This window comes from Myotis daubentonii, chromosome 8 (genome assembly GCF_963259705.1).
Source record: "Myotis daubentonii chromosome 8, mMyoDau2.1, whole genome shotgun sequence".
In the NCBI taxonomy this organism is placed as follows: Eukaryota; Metazoa; Chordata; class Mammalia; order Chiroptera; family Vespertilionidae; genus Myotis; species Myotis daubentonii.
Genome location: NC_081847.1, coordinates 24,160,759 through 24,176,711, shown reverse-complemented (window position 1 = coordinate 24,176,711; position 15,953 = coordinate 24,160,759). Strand labels below are relative to the sequence as shown.

Genomic DNA, 15,953 nt, shown 5'->3' with positions numbered 1-15,953 from the left:
ATGATATCAAGTGAGAATTAAAATGTGTGGTTCTCTTGAGGCCTTGGCTCAGAACTAGCACCTTGTCACTTCTACCATGTTCTGTTGGCAAATATAAGTCATTAGCCCCACCAAAATCCAAGGGGACATAGACTCCACTGCATAATGAGAGGAACTACAAGCACACATTGCAAAGGGCATGGTTCTGGGGACAGGTGGAGAATCAGGCCGTTTTTATAATTAGTCTACTAGAGTCAGAGTGAAATGCCAAGATCAAGATGGACTCTCTATGTCTGTCTCACTTTTGGGTATGAACAAGGAAGTAGATGGAAATCCTTGGAGCTGCTGGCAGCCTTCATGAGGGAAGCCAGCCTGAGGACAAGGACAACCTACAGGGGAAAACAGGATCACAAGAATCACAGAAGAAAAATGCCACAGCCATCTTGATCATGTATATATCCTAATTATGCAGTTATGCCAGGACTTCCCCTGGACTTACAGATACTTATGCCAGTATATTCTGTTATCATCCCAGCCTGTGTGATTGGAATTTTCTCTTTGAAACAGGAGACATTATATTGCCTCTCCCCCAAGAAATTCTCTGGAAGTGAAAATAATGCAAAGATTGGTAAGATACTTTCTTAGAAGAAAGCCAAAGTTTCATATGAATTAAAGAGTGAAATACCTTCTTCAACGGAAATTCACATCTGTGACTCTGATTCTATATTTATAGAATATTCAAGAGTTTGAAAGGGTCATTTAATTTTTTCAGTTATAATTTCAATCTCTTGTGGAAAAAATTACATGTTTCAGTAGAGTTACTTAAGCTGTTTTTTTTTTTTTAAATTATGTCTTCTGAAATTCTCTCTCAGTTTATTTTCTTTTTATTCCCACCAGTGAAGATTTGTTGACCTTTGTATTCTATGGCTTATATTAAAACTACTACTGGTATGTTAAATATGTTTAAACTATACCCAATTCTTCATGATTCCAACAAAAGTTTATAGGGGGCATTGAACTCATACCCCTTTAACCCAGTTTGTGAATTATAGCTTTAATAGTATTTGAAAATTTGTAGACTCACAAAAAACCTTGGAACATATCTTTCCGAAATGTGGAGTCTCCACTCTATCCGCCATTCAAACAATGAATGGATATATAAAGCTTAGTGTAGTCACCCTTGGCCAAACATATATTAATAGTTTCAAATTCCAGTGGAAAGAACCAGATATATTGCTTCTAAACCTAGGTGTGCTACTGAATGGCTGTGAAGCATGACGTGAGTCACATAAGGACTTCCTAAGACAGTTTTCTTTGTTAATTAACTCACAATCACTCATCACCTTCATTAATTTACAGACCTCAGCAAATTTAAGTAAAAAGTCAGAAGAATTACTTTTGATTGAGTTGAACTTAAGATGCAAGACATTTACAATTCAGCATTAATATCAACAGTAGCAGTAAAAGTTGTGTGATACAACTCTGAAGACACAGGGTGTCATCTTCACTCTGCTGTGATGGGAAATCAAACATGGATGGAAACACTCTAAAAGAGAATAGGAAATCATATCAACCTCAGAACTACCTTACTTTTCAGGAAGAAAAGTTACTTTGATAGAAAAGCCACCCCAAATTTTGAATCAAATGTGTTAGGCCTACTCTAGAGAAAGTTGTCAATGTTTTAAAGACAAAGGACTAATATTAAGGGATGACAGAGAATTTTCACATTAGCTTAATAACTTAGAAGTTCCCACCTAAGCGGGGAAGCCATGTACAGCTGTACAGTTTGGGTTCTGCACAATATCATGGAGTGCTGTTTACATAGTCTATGATATGAATGGCCCCCTCACGCTTATTCAGGCATAACATACACATCTATATGTGGCATCCTTGCTCTGCTTGTGTCATTTGTTTATTGGGTTGACATAAGTCATCTCCAATTTCAAAAGCTGTATATCCATTTGTCCTGGCTGTTCATTCTTCCAGGATAAGTTTTTCCATATTAAGGGAAAAGTAGGCCTGGGATATCATTACCCTTAGTTGCTCCAAGTCTAAGGACCCAATACCTAAGGTCTTTTTTTCATCAAGCCTTTCCCATTAGGGATGACAATAGAGAACTGGAAAAGGGGAGGGGCAGCCTCTATCTGAAATCAACCAATCAGCAATCCTATCTTGGGTTGTCAGCAGCCAAATGCATGCAATTCCTCTTCCTAAGAGGGATGTTTCTTCATCCCAGTAAAGATTGTGTTTAAATATTCATCAAGCCTTTCCCACTATGAATTAATTAGTTCCACTAATACCTGTCACTGCTTATGTAGTTTCTTTGCCCCCTCTTTTTATTCCACCCACTCTTACAGAATGTTGTCCTCCCAGATAATAATAATAATAATAATAATAATAATAATAATAGGATATGCTATCATTTACTGAGCACTTACCCAGTACTCCCCATGGTAAGGGAATTGACACTAAGTTGGTTAGGTCAGAACTGGCACAGGAGCCAGGAATTGTTGTCTCCAGAGCCTTTGCTCCCAGTTCTGTCACTGGGGATTTCATGACTCTATCTTGGCCTTGGGAGAGAGGAGAACCAGCTCTGGGCACATGGACAGTGGGGCAATCTCTTCATGTCTTTCCTTCAACATGGTATTCTCTAAATATTAGGTCAACATTGATGTAAAAGAGAAAAAGAGTAGAGTGAGTGGCCAGTGAAAGTTCTCAGTCTCTCCTTGTTTGTGTCAAGTTACTCACTCTAAGTCCTAGCTTGCCTCTCACAGGTCCTCCTGCCTTAGAGAGCAGGTCAGTGACAGGCATGGATTTTATTCCTTTAAGTACTCACACTGCTTTTGCACTTGGCCATGCAATCTGCTTTAGCCAATGGGATGGTAGCAGAAGGGAAATGAACAGAGACTTGAAAAGCATGTCTACATTCTACTCCTCTCTTTAATCCCTACTACTGCTCAGAGAACAAAACCTGCCCGAGATGTCTGGGAAACACATGTGATAGACGCAAGCCATCTTAGCTGAGGCCTTCCTGGAGCCCTCAGGCTCCAGAGGGCCAGTTGGCAGACTGGGACACATGAGGAAGCCATGCTGAGATTAGCTGAGCCCAGATTGACAGAACCACCCATCAACCTATGAAAAATAATAAATATCTACTTAAATTTAGAAGTTTTTCAGGTTGGTTATATAGCAATGGATAACTGATACAGTTATCATGGGTTGAAATGAACTTTAGGCATTGAAGTATCTTCCCCAAGTGGCCATTGGATGCACAGATGTTTTATGGTAACAAGCTGCATAGTACCTTCAACATTCACCTAAGGCCACCCATACAGCCCATGCCTTTACTGAGGCTGCTCTTTGCTTATGTCAGGATAGTGTTTGCTTCTCCAGACCCTAACCATTGGCTGATATTCACGGTCCACCCAGCCTGTGTTAAGGTTTTGCTTCAGAGCTAAGATCAGCATCTTTGCTGAGGCACTTACTTCTGCTCACAGACTTGCCTCCATGAATACATCTATTTACCTGTGGATAAAACCTTCTTGTGATCCCAGCACCTTAGTCTTAAAGCCACCTGCCTGGATTATAGCACTGAAGAAAAGCCAAGCCCCATGGCCAACTTAGATGTCTGTAACTTGCTGTGTTCACAAGCCCGTGACTATGTCACAGACCCATCCCAAGCTTCTCCATTTGTTACTGTGCCCCACCAATTACACTCCCTGGTTGTTCCCCCAGGTTCCTGGGCCAGTTGCTACAGTTTTTCCGAGGGTGAGGCAACAAAGAGTATCTCTCCTCTCCACCCAAGTTTTGAACCAACTGAGAAATAGGATTTTAAAAATTGCAGATGAAGGCGGAGTTTTTAAAATAGACCTGATATGGGAGAATGTGGCAGGTATCTGTGGGAAAGTGGGTTCCTGAATACGGAGTCTCAGACATAGGCAAACTTCATCAGCCAGCCCTGGTGGGATGCACTAGGTAGGCTGCCTACTCAAAGGATTGAACAAGGTACTTGCTCCTTTAAACCAGCATTTCCTGTTTCTGGAGAACACTTCCCTCACATTGTAGTATAGATGGCTTTTTTGTCACGTACATCTTAGCTCATAATTGACCTTGTGAGAATGGCAGTTTTAAAGCATGTCTGCAAATTCTTTGGCACTCCTCTCCTGAGATAGGGCCCAGTTCCCACTCCTGGAATCGGGGACAAACTTGAAGACTGTCAAAACCAACAAAGCACAGCAGAAATGACTGGACCACTCATATAACCTCTGAGGTCAAGTTACTAAAGGTGATAGTTTCCGCATTGCCTGCTGGGACCTTGCTTTTGGAGCCCAGAGCCAGCGATCACAAAAGTTGGCCACCCTGAGGCTACCAAACTGAGAGGAAGCCCAAGCCACATAGGGAGACCCCTGAAAGATGTTCCAGTTAGCACTCACAGCCCACGTCCCAGGTGACATCCAGCATCAGCCTCCTGACGTACACATGACATACTTTCAGATGATTTTAGCCTGTAGCCATGGAGCACCCAGTCTGGTAATCTTCCCAGATGAGGCCTAGATATCAGGACATAGACAATCCAGCTCCGCTGTGCCCTGTCCAATTCCCAAACTACTGAGTCCATGGGCAGAATTAAAGGTTTGCTTAATTCCATTAGCTTTTGAGGTAGTTTGTTATGATGCATTAGTAATTGGAACACCCCTTTTATAACATTTTTCATAGTGCTACTTATCACTGTCACAAACTACATTGTTGATTGATTGATTGATTGATTAATAGCCTATCATCCCTACTCAAATGTAGGTTAGCACTGCTAGTGCAGGCACTTGTCTGTCTCAGACATGTAACGGTGTTGGCATACAGCAGGCAGTCGATAAATATTTGTTGGATGAAAGAATGAACAAATGTCTTTCCCCTTGTAGAACAGAAATAAGAGTTTCCGAGAGAGTATTTCCATTTTTTTATTCTTCATCTCCAGGCCTTAGGCAATAAAACCGAGGCTGTTTGTGTGAAATATAAAGTAGACTGTGCCTTTTATAATATCCAGGCGAACTATCCTGTCAAACATTCAATTATTCATTCAATGATATGGCTGAGTTCACCCCACAAGCCAAACACTGTAATTCTCAGTCGGGACACTGAGGTAGAGAAGACTTAGGCAATCCTCAAGGAGTCACTGTCTAGGAGGGGCGTGGACAAACTAGAGGATGGGGAAGCGTCTTTAGCAGAACTGGCCTTGGAGGGTGACCCCTTCCCGGGCGGGGCAGTGACTGCTGTCGTCACATCACCAGGTCTCCAGAGTTCCTCTCAGAGTGTGGCATATAGCAGGTGCTCAGGAAATCTTTGTTGACGTGAGCAAGGAGGAAACAGAGATTGTTCTGAACTGGGCAAAAAGCAAAGACGTGCGTCAGAGAGAAGGGTAACTATGCCGAAGGGAAGTCTTGTTAAATGTCTAAGTAACATTTGGTTCTCACTCGGAGTATTCTGCCCTCATAAAGAGTCATTACAGAAACCAATTTAAAATACCAAGGAGCCCAGCACAAACACGTTGCTGTTTTTTTTTCTTCTTCTTTTTTCTTTTTTTTAAAGGAAGCCCATTAAAATGACATGAAAAAATAATGGCATCTGCCTCAGGTTTCTGCTTGGAGATAGATTCGTGCAAACTCAGCATTTTATCTGGGCTGCTCCCCTGAGAAGATGCACTGGGGAAGCAATTTGTATGTATCTCTTTTAACGAAGGCAAGAAGCCTTGAAGTCTCCAGTTTGTCCACTTCCGTAGATCCCAGTCCAATCGCAGGGAAGGTGTCGGATCTGAAGACTTTGTGGGCTGTTAACTGCATGCAGTTTTTCCCCTGGTATTTACATCTAAGGCAGTGCAGAGCCTCTGATTTTACAGCCAAGTTAGGATGCTGAGAATATTCCTGAGCAGAATGTGCCTCCAATTAATTGTGATAGAGAGAAAACTGGGCCTGTCACCAGGAACGGAGGAGGTATTGCATTATTATTTGTTGAAAGAATGAATGAGAATAACTCATAAGGTTGCTTTCTGCTTTCAGTGGTTTTATATATTTCAGTCTCACCCAGCCAGACCTTACCAAGATGATTTCATAGAAGCAGAAAGGGAGTTTTAAAAACAGCACAGAGAGCAGTCACCCAGCACAACTGACACAGCAGCCACTGAATGACTGCGTCCTTACTCTTGGTGCTTTTTTTTTTTTTTGCCATATTGCACTTCGGTGACTACTTTTATGAACCTTCCTGGTCCCCAAAGTATCGCCGTCAGAGAAGTCAAGGATGGTGCCCAGCCAGAACACAGACAAAAAAAAAGATGAATCAGTGGGTAGCATGTCCTGGGGAAAGTGTGAATATCAAAATAGTGATCTCTGAACCACCCCAGCATTCCAACATTGCTCTCTCGTGCCATTTAATCCTCAATAACATGCCTGACAGTTCTCATGTGTGACTCTTATCTCCCTTCTATGAAGCAGTGTAATGTATTGGGAAAAGCACAGATGTTTAAGTTTGCCAATTCTGTTTCACAGACTTTGTAAGCCAGGGTTCCTTATCTATAAGGTAGTGACTATCTACTTGTAGAAAAAGTGTGAAGATCACATGTTACTATGTCTGTAAAGGAACTTATACATGGTCTGCTGCAGAGTAAGGCAAACAAATATTAGTACCCTGTCCTTATTGGTAACCCAGCGTATAAGATCCTTGAAGATAGAATGCTGGCACAGTGCCTTGCATATGAGAAGATTTTATGAATATTTATTGAATGACTGAACGCATGAATAACCATGGGATGAAATAGCGTATTAATCAGGGTAACTTGAGCAACAGAAACAAATATATTTCAGAATAGAATGTTATTGCTTACTCAACTAAGAGTCCTATTTGGGTGTTCCAATCAGCACAGGGCTTTCTAACACATGCTAATTTATGCACCCAGGCTTTATCCAGCTTATATAACTTGGGCCTTGGTGTCTTTGTAGATCAGGCCCAACTGCTTCTTAACTCCAATCCTAGAATAGAATGGACACTCACCACTTCCATTCCCATTCCACTGGTCAGATGGCCACACGGGGATGTAAGGGAGGCTGGGAGATAAAATTCCTCATTAGGCAGCTGCCTTTCAACTGGACACTAGGAAAGAGGGAAATAATTGTTACTACCATAATATTTTTAAAAAAGAAGATGCCAGAAACTTAGAGATGGGTGAACAGATGATCATTTCAGTACAGGTGCTTCTATAACTTGCTTTAACAGGAGACCTCATCTAATATTAGCAAACTCAGATGCCTATAGGAAATAGGCAGCTAATATATATAGATAGAGAGAGAGAGAGAGAAAAAGAGAGAGAGAGAGTCAAGTGTAGGTCAGTGGGGATAAAGAGAGAACTGTGGCTAATTGGTGAGTGCTTACCTCTCTATGTCAGGCTTTGGAGAAGGGAGTTAGTTAAATTCATCAAACTCATGTCATAGGTCCAGACTGAACAAGAGCCCTATTTTAACTTGTTTCATTGTATTTGTATTCTTAATTAGAAAGTAACATACCAGTATCTATGTAACAGGGTAAAATTGTAAGTGCACAGCTTGATGAATTTTTGCAAACTAAACACACCCACTGCAGCCAGCACCCAGATCAAGTTAGAGACTGTCCTTAGTAACCCAGAGGCCTCCAAATGCTCCCTTCTGGTCAGATCTTCTCTTAGTTCAAAACAAGTAGAAGTCTGACATTAAAAGTAATTTTTTCCTGATTTTGAAGGTATTGTGTGGCAGCCAAATAAGAGACATGTGTAGGCTAAACCAGTGGAAGGCAACCAACCTGCCTACAAGTCCCTCCACTCAGGGTGGGTGTCTGTTATCCCTTGTACCTCACAGGCCACCACAGAACGTAGTGGCTTAATACAACAGGTATTTGTGATTTCCCGTAAGTCTGGCTAGGCTTACACAAATCTTTCTAAACATCTAGAAGGTCATCTGGAGCCATCTGATCTAGGGTGACTTCAGCTGCATGGCTCATCTCTGCTCCATGTGACATCTCATCCTCCAGCAGGCTAGCCTAGGCTTGTTTACATGGTTGCTACACAAAGTTAGAAGCCTATACTTAGAGGTAGGAAGGAGGTAGGAATGTCAGAGTCAGAGAAGGAGATGTGATGGTGAAAGCAAAGGTCGGCTGATGTGCCCAGAAACCAAGGAGTGTGGGCAGCCTGTAGAATCTGGAAAATGCAAGGAGCAGATTCTCCCCTGGAGCCTCCAGAAGGAGCACAACGTTTGACTTTAACACCATAAGACCCATTTCAGATTTGGGACCTTCAGGACTATAATATAAATTAGTGCTGCTTTAAACTGCCAAGTTTGTGGTCATTTGTAATAGCGGCAATAGTAAACCGATATACCGTGTTCTTGCCACATTGCGGACTCTGCCTTTCATAGGTCCCTGTGGGTGTTCTTGCATGGCTGAGACCATTACCACCCAAGAGCCAGGCAAGCAGGCCCTGCGTTGGACCCTGCACCTCAGAGACAGTCCCTCTCTGGACCCCTACTCCAGCTATGCTCCTCCCCAGGGATCTGCCAGACCCATGCTGCTCTGATTGGGTCTGCACAGCACAGTGGTAGTGCCGTCTAGGGTTTGTTAGGTATGGCAAGTCATGAGTCCCACCCTAGACCTATTGAACCAGAACCCCTGGGACTAAGGCTCAGGAATCTGTGTTTCAACAAGCCCTCCAAGAATTCTGAGGTAGGCTTATGATTGAAAACTATTGCTACAGGGTCTGTAAGCTCTTTTTTTCAAGGGTTTCTCTTGCTAAGGGTGAACCATGATAGACTGTATTCAGCCTGGGGCCTGGGAGACAGCTGCTTGGAAGAGGGTTGGGGAGGATCAAGATTAGTTATATGGACGGATATGTGTTTATCATTGCACAGCAGTTCCTAGTTGTGCTGGAAGGAGCCAGAGGAGGCAAGAGAAGAGAGGTTGGACTGGATTTTGTATTTAATCTATTGTTTCCATCAGCATCTAGTCATAACAATGAGCTGGTAAAGGGAAGATGCTTTGAAAAGTGGTGAATTCTATCAACTTGGAAATCATGACCATCACCTCATTTAGGAATCAAAATCACTTTTTAATGGTGTGACTGCAACAATACAGATAGTGATAATAATAGTAATTATTATCATTATAATAGTTACTGTCCTGGGTCTGGTTCTGTAGAAGCAGAGCCTGAGATAAGGATTTGCCTGTGAGCGGTTTATTGAGGACGTGCTCTCAGGAGGAACCTGGGGGCGGAGGAAGTAGGAAAGAAGAGGAGAGGAAGCCAACCAAGCAAGGCTGCAGTTCCAGGCACAGCCCAGCCTCAGCCTGATCCCAAGGCAGCTCTGGAATGTGTTACATGCAATGCGTGTCTGCCCAAAGGCAAGGGAGCCAGGCTTTGTGACTGCTGACCTCAAACTGTCTACTAGTACTTGGGATGATGCCCGGCAGGTGGGCTCCCTGCCTGTGCAGGTAAAGTGGCTCCAGTAGCTCAGGGAAGGTTTCAGGTGCAAGCTGTTAGCAGCAAGGCACCAGGACCTGGTGGGAGGGTGACCAGAACCAGTACCCGGGCTCTCAGAGGACCTGGACAGGGCACGAAAACGTCCCTTTGGCTACTATGAGCTCTCGTTCCATTCCAGGCACAGGCACTATTCTCAGGGCTTCCCTTGTATTTGCATCACCTTATGAATGTGATACTTGAGGCACAGGAGATTAAGTAATTAGATCAAGGAGCTGCAGGAGGTAGGAGGTGGCTGAGCTGGGATTCAAGCCCAGGCAGTGCAGTTCTGACCCATCACTGTAAATAGTCCCCTCATGCCTCAGCTGTCCACCGGGACCCAACTCTGCCTCTGCCTGGGGCTCCTTGCAGGGACAATACTTCTCCCAGGGGCAGGAGGACCGTGGTTCTCCAAGTTTCCTTCATCTAGGAAAGCAGAATGAAGCTTGTGAAGAAAAGGGAATATTTTATCAAGCAAGAGGAAAAGTCTCAATCTATATTCTTAATTAGGTTAGATACCCATTTTCCTCTGAGTCTTTTCTAGTTCTTTGAAGTCAGTGAAAGCCCTGGGCATTGGAGAGGGGAAAAGAGTAGAAAGAGAATTGGGAGGAAACCTCCTACGTACATACACAGAGAAAAAAAAAATCAATCGTCAATCCTCTTTAAGAGTTGAACGCAGATAAAGTCAGCTATCAACCTTATCAACATGGAAAAGAGATGCTTAAAATAAAAACTGGGGCAGTCCCCCGAAGGAGGGGAGGCCTCCACCCATCTGAAGACTTTCCTACCTTGTTAAAAGCCTCCCTGCCCGCTCTCCTACTAAAAGACTGAACTTGTTTGCGGCCAATTCAGATGCCTTGATGATGTAGATATTTTAGGGAAAGGAGAAGACTTGAAATATAGATTTGAAAATTCCAAGGAGAGGTGAGGTCAGTCGCTGTGGAGTAGAGTGTGCTGGGAGGTGAGGGCAGCCGTGGTGGGTCAGGAGGTCTGGCTTTCCTAGTCGTTTCAGCCCTGATGCTTGCTTCACCCAGACTCCAGGCCAGCACCATCTCCGGTGCCTTTCTGTACCTCTGTCCCATATAGTGGCCATTAGCCACATGTGACTATTGAGCACTTGAAATGTGGCTAGTGGGACTAAGGAACTGAATTTTCACTTTTACTTAATTTCAACTCATTATGTTGAAATTGTGGCTAGTGGGTACCCTTTCGGACAGCTCAGCTTTTGTGGACTTGGTATTTCAAAAAGCACCTACAAAATGTGGTCTTTATCTTCCAACCCTTTGAAGAAGCCAAGTGCGGCAGTTCAATTTGGTGGCATAACAAACCACCCTCGGACAGTGGCTCAGAATGACAATCACTTATTCAGTTTATGATACCATGCGTCACGCACTTGGCATGGGCAGAGCTGGCCAGTTGTATTGTCTCCTAGGCTAAATTTGTGCATTTGTGGGCAGCTCCCGTTCAGCTGGGAGCTGGCTGGTATAGGATGGTGTCAGCCTGGATGGCTCATCTCAGCTCTATGTGGTCTTTCATTCTCTCAGAGGCTCGCCTGAGCTTTTTTTCCCCACATAATGGTTGGGCAGGGTTTTAAGAAAGGGAGCCAAAATGTGCAAGCTCCTGAGGCTTAATCTCAGAACTGGCTCATGTCACTCTGCCTGCTTCTATTGGCTAAAGCAAATCCCAAGGCCAGCCCAGAGTAAGGGGCCTGGAAATAGAGTGTTTCTCTTGGTAGGAGACCTAGTAGAATCACACGTGAAGGGTGTGGATGTGGGGAATCAAGAATAATTGTTGCCACTTTTATAATCAACCACACTGAGGCCCGAAGGTTACACTGACACCTGAGGTCACAAAAGAAAGTTTTAGTATATTTGACCCTCAGACCAGGGCTGGCCCTTAGTTTAATTCTTGGATTCTTTGTATAATCCTTGCCTCTCAGTTTTATCTACAGAAAGATGGAGGCATAGTTATTTCTCTGGCTTTCTTCAACCCTCACGTAGTGTAAGTGTTGAACTTGGCAGTTGCCCTTACGTGGGGTCTCATCAAGGGGCAGAAACGTGGGTGTGGGCAAATCTGGAGGGGCCCATGTGGAATGTCTGAAAGCTGCCTCTTTGCCACAGGCTCCTTGGCAGCCAGAAGTGAAGGCATCCTCAACAAACAAAGGTATTTACAGTTGAGCTCAGCCTTTTTGGAAAGAAATTTATAAAAGGTTGATCTTGGGAAGGATGGAGTTTTTTCTTCCAGGTTTTTCTAATTTATAACCCACCTCCTTTCTTTTCCTTTCATAACTATGATGTACGTGAGTGTAGTGATCTAAATATCTTCCTAGTTCCAGAGGCTTGACAGTATTTTCACATCGATCTCCCGCTCGATAAATCAAGCCTTGCAGATCTGTGAACTGCAACATTAATAACATTCCTCTGGTGGAGAAAGGCCAGTGCTTCTGTGGGTCCAGTTCCTGTGAATCTCCACAATGGCGTTCCTGCTGGAGGCAACCTCTTGCAACAGCTAATGTTGGGAACCTACACCCCACAACTGTCAGTGCGGGTTTATGTGTTGCACCAAAGCGCTGATTCACAAGTCCTTACTTGTGAAATTAAACTGGAAATTAATAGAAGGGAAATTCTTCAGAAGAAAGGGAGCTTGGAGAAGATGGTGGTGATGATGAAGATGATGAGCTGGAGAGAGGGAGAGAAGGAGAAAGAAGAGGAAGGGGAGGAGGGGAGTGAAATAGAAGAATACAGAAGAAAGAGAAGGAACATGGAGAGAGAGAGAGAGAGAGAGAGAGAGAGAGAGAGAGAGAGAGAGAGAGAAGAAGAAGAAGAAGAAGAAGAAGAAGAAGAAGAAGAAGAAGAAGAAGAAGAAGAAGAAAGGATGGAGCAGGGGGGGTCAGGATGAATGAAGGAGGAAGAGAAGGAAGGGCCAGAAGAGCAGAGCAGTGCATGCTCTCAGGGCTGTGCACTCCCAGGGGAAGCCAGTGGGAGTCCCCAATTTAGTGACAGAATTAAATGTGACCCGGATGGAAGGAGCCCTGAGTTTGTTCTGAACCCTGGGACTGTGTGACTTCCAATGAGTTGCTTCACTTCTTTGTGTATTTATCTTTTCATCTCTAGAAAAAGGCTAGGCAATAAGAGATGTGTGTGTGTGTGTGTGTGTGTGTGTGTGTGTGTGTTTAAGCTCTTTTTGGCTAGGAAATTCTATTTTCATGTGAAGAAACCTATCCTACAGATCCACGGATGAACAAGATTGCTGTGTTCAGCTTGAAGACAGTTGGGTTACCATCTTTCTTAGCTGGGATCTCTGGAAACAGACCCTGGGAGGAGGTTCATGAGCCAATGATCTCTTCAGGAGGTGCTCCCAGGAAGGCATTAGGACAGCAGGACTGGGTTGGGGAGAGGCCAAGCGAAGGTGCAGTGTCAGGCAAATTCCCAGCTTCAGCCTGATCCTGTGGATGTTCCGGACTGTTAGTTATGTCCCAGAGTTCATCTCCATTGAAATAAAGGAGATGGGTTTTTATATTCTTGGCTAGAGGCCAGCCAGGGGGACATAATGCTCATCACCTTCCAGCTCTCCTTGCTGGTGAGGAAGCTTCAGGTCCCCCAGGGAAACCCCCTGGAAAAGGTCACAGGGACCACTCCTTAGCAGCAAAGTGCTGCTAATGTTGGGGACTGGCACCAGCAACCAGCAGAAGGCATTCTTGGGAATTTGGTCAGGACATCAGTGAGATCTCTTACACCACCTTTGTGAGTCTCCCCCAAAGCTAGGGTCCATGTAGTCAGCGATGGTCCTTAGAAAGTGAGGCCATCCTAGACCCATGAGTCCCTGGGCAACCCACCAGCTGACCACATGATGGAGTCACATGATGGAGCCCTGCCCAAATCAGCAGCTAACAGAACTGTTAGCTAAATAAGTGGTTGTTATTTAAACCATTGAGTGTCAGCATGCTTTGTACACAGCAAAAGCTACCAAATACAGGGGAAGGGTTATCTAAATCCTGAGTCTAATTGCTAACCCAACAAACATCTGTAGGTAGAATCTGAAGGTGGCACTGAACTTCATGAAACACCAGAGAGTTCTGCCTGGAAGGAGGAATGAGAATAATCTCTCTCTAGTTATTACTGAATTGATACTGGACAATGACCCTTTCTTTCAAATCATCCTCGGCATTTTGCACTGCTACTGGGTTTTAATCTGCAGCTTTATCATCTTCTAGGTTACTGCTACAGTGGAATTTGTTCTTGAAAGATAACCCAGTTTCTTTAAAAAGAGAGCATAAAATTATGTAAAAAGGAAGGAATAAAATAAAATTACATGACTAAGCCAAAAAATGAAGGGGAATAAAAGAAGAATGAAGGATAAATTAATTGAACTGTGCTTTGAATGGCTGACTTGGTGACCAGCTTCTTATACAGTGAAGATCCCAGTATAAGGAGGTTAGGTCAATAGCTTGTACATATCTTGGACATCTCCAATGACTTTAATTAAAATTATTTTGAAGTGTCAGAAGAGTCCAAATACAAAAATTTAGTTTAGCATGACCTTGCTGGAGATTTTGTGGATTGTGTGAGTATTAAGGATGTATCCTACTTTGGCTGAAGTGAGGTACCTAACACTCTGCTTGACTTCATTGCTCCCCTGAATCACCACATTTGCATAAAAAATTAACATGAAAAGTGTGGTGAGCCTCTAGGCAGATGGAGGCCTTTGACTAATTAGTTGAGAACAGTGACAACTTTGGATACACGCTTCAGAACAGATTTAGTGCTGACAATGCTCTGTGAATATGGGAACACAGTGTCACTTTCCTGTGAGTTGGAGGGGAGGAGCTACCAGGCTCAGAAGTCTGGTATCTTGGCTTTAAAGGAGAAGCAACTGAGAGTCTGGTCAAGGCCCCTTTGGGCTCCACATGTGACAGTCCTATTTGCAGAGCTTCCAGTTGCCTTCTCAGGTCTCCTCAGCACCCTTCTCTTCCTTCTCCCTGACCCTGAGGACTGGAGAGTTTCTGTTCTGTCAGCTACAGACCCTGTCCTTGACTCCTTGCACACACAGATGCATATCCGGTTCTTCTTGCATCTGGACTACTCATATCTTGGTGTGTAAGAGAATCACCTGAAGGGCTTGTTAAACCCAGAAACTGGGGTCATACTCCCAGATGTTTTGGTTCAGAACATCTGGGGTCGGGCCCAAGGTTTTGCATTTCTAACCAGCTGCCAGGTGATGTTGATGTCCCTGGTGCAGAGACCTCACTTGGAAGTAGCTCTGCTTTAAGGAAGTGATACACTGATCTAAGCACAGGGTTTCAAACTAGCTGCCTACACATCAATTCTAGCCCACAGACCAGTTTTATTTTTCTTGGTAATATTGTACAGGGAAAGTTTCCCCCAAATATCTAGTTGTGTTGTCTTTTTTTTTTTCTTGACAGAAACACAAACTGGTTTAATATCTAGACAGCTGATATTAAATATAATAGAATTCTTCTGCCAAAGTATAGTTTATCAATTTGATCCATCAACTTTTGATGCTTAAAAAATTCACTGGAATAATTCAACAATTAAATGTTAGTTCATGTCTTTTATTAACCCAAATATAATTACTTATATTCTGGTTTGTTAAAGCAATCGGCCAGACAACATTGCCATAATAATGTCTGTCAAAGTGGCTGGCCATAAACACTCCAGCACCACGTTCTTCTGAAGGGCACTCCTGATGAAGGCAACTGACTTTGCCATTCTCATCCACGCTGTAGTATTTCAGGACAGCCAGCTTCACCTTCTTTCTCTTATGCTTGTTCTTCTTGGGAGTGGTGTAAGACTTCTTCCTTTTCTTAATGTCACCACGAAGTCTCAACACAAGATGAAGAGTGGATTCCTTTTGAATGTTGTAGTCAGACAAAGTACATCCATCTTCCAGTTGCTTGCCAGCAAAGATCAGTCTGCTGATCAGGAGGAATTCCTTCCTTATCCTGGATCTTGGCCTTTCTGTTTTCTATTGTATCTGAGGGTTCAACCTCCAGAGGGATGATCTTCCCTGTGAGGGTTTTCACGTTAATCTGCATCTTGGCGGCAACTCCACTGCAGATGGCAGATCAGAAAGAGCCCTGTTGTCTTCTTTTGTAAGTAAAAACATTTGTCATTGTCAATGACGCCAATTGCCTTGACATTAGTACCAGAATCCCCATTTAGAGGGGGAAATGTATGCTTGGATTTGTCACAGTCCCCACCAACCCCTCTCATATGACACCAGGCTCACTTCCATTGTTTTCTTCATATATTGTTTCTGTTTGCCCCTAGGTTTGTGTACCCTAATTTAAGTTTGCATAATATTAATCTTCATGGGCAACACCTTTGCATTTTTACAAGGGTTTGCAGGTGATGATGCCTTAATTCAGAGGCGTGACACCAATAGTGGAAATCTCAGGCTGCAGTGGTCAGCTGCTGTAGAGAATGTGGGGTTT

At 43.5% G+C, this 15,953-nt stretch overlaps 1 pseudogene; it reads right to left on the bottom strand.

Moving 5' to 3' along the window:
- Positions 1-15,089: 15,089 nt before the first annotated feature.
- On the bottom strand, positions 15,090-15,575 carry LOC132240254 (ubiquitin-ribosomal protein eS31 fusion protein-like; annotated as a pseudogene).
- Between the last annotated feature and the right edge of the window lie 378 nt (positions 15,576-15,953).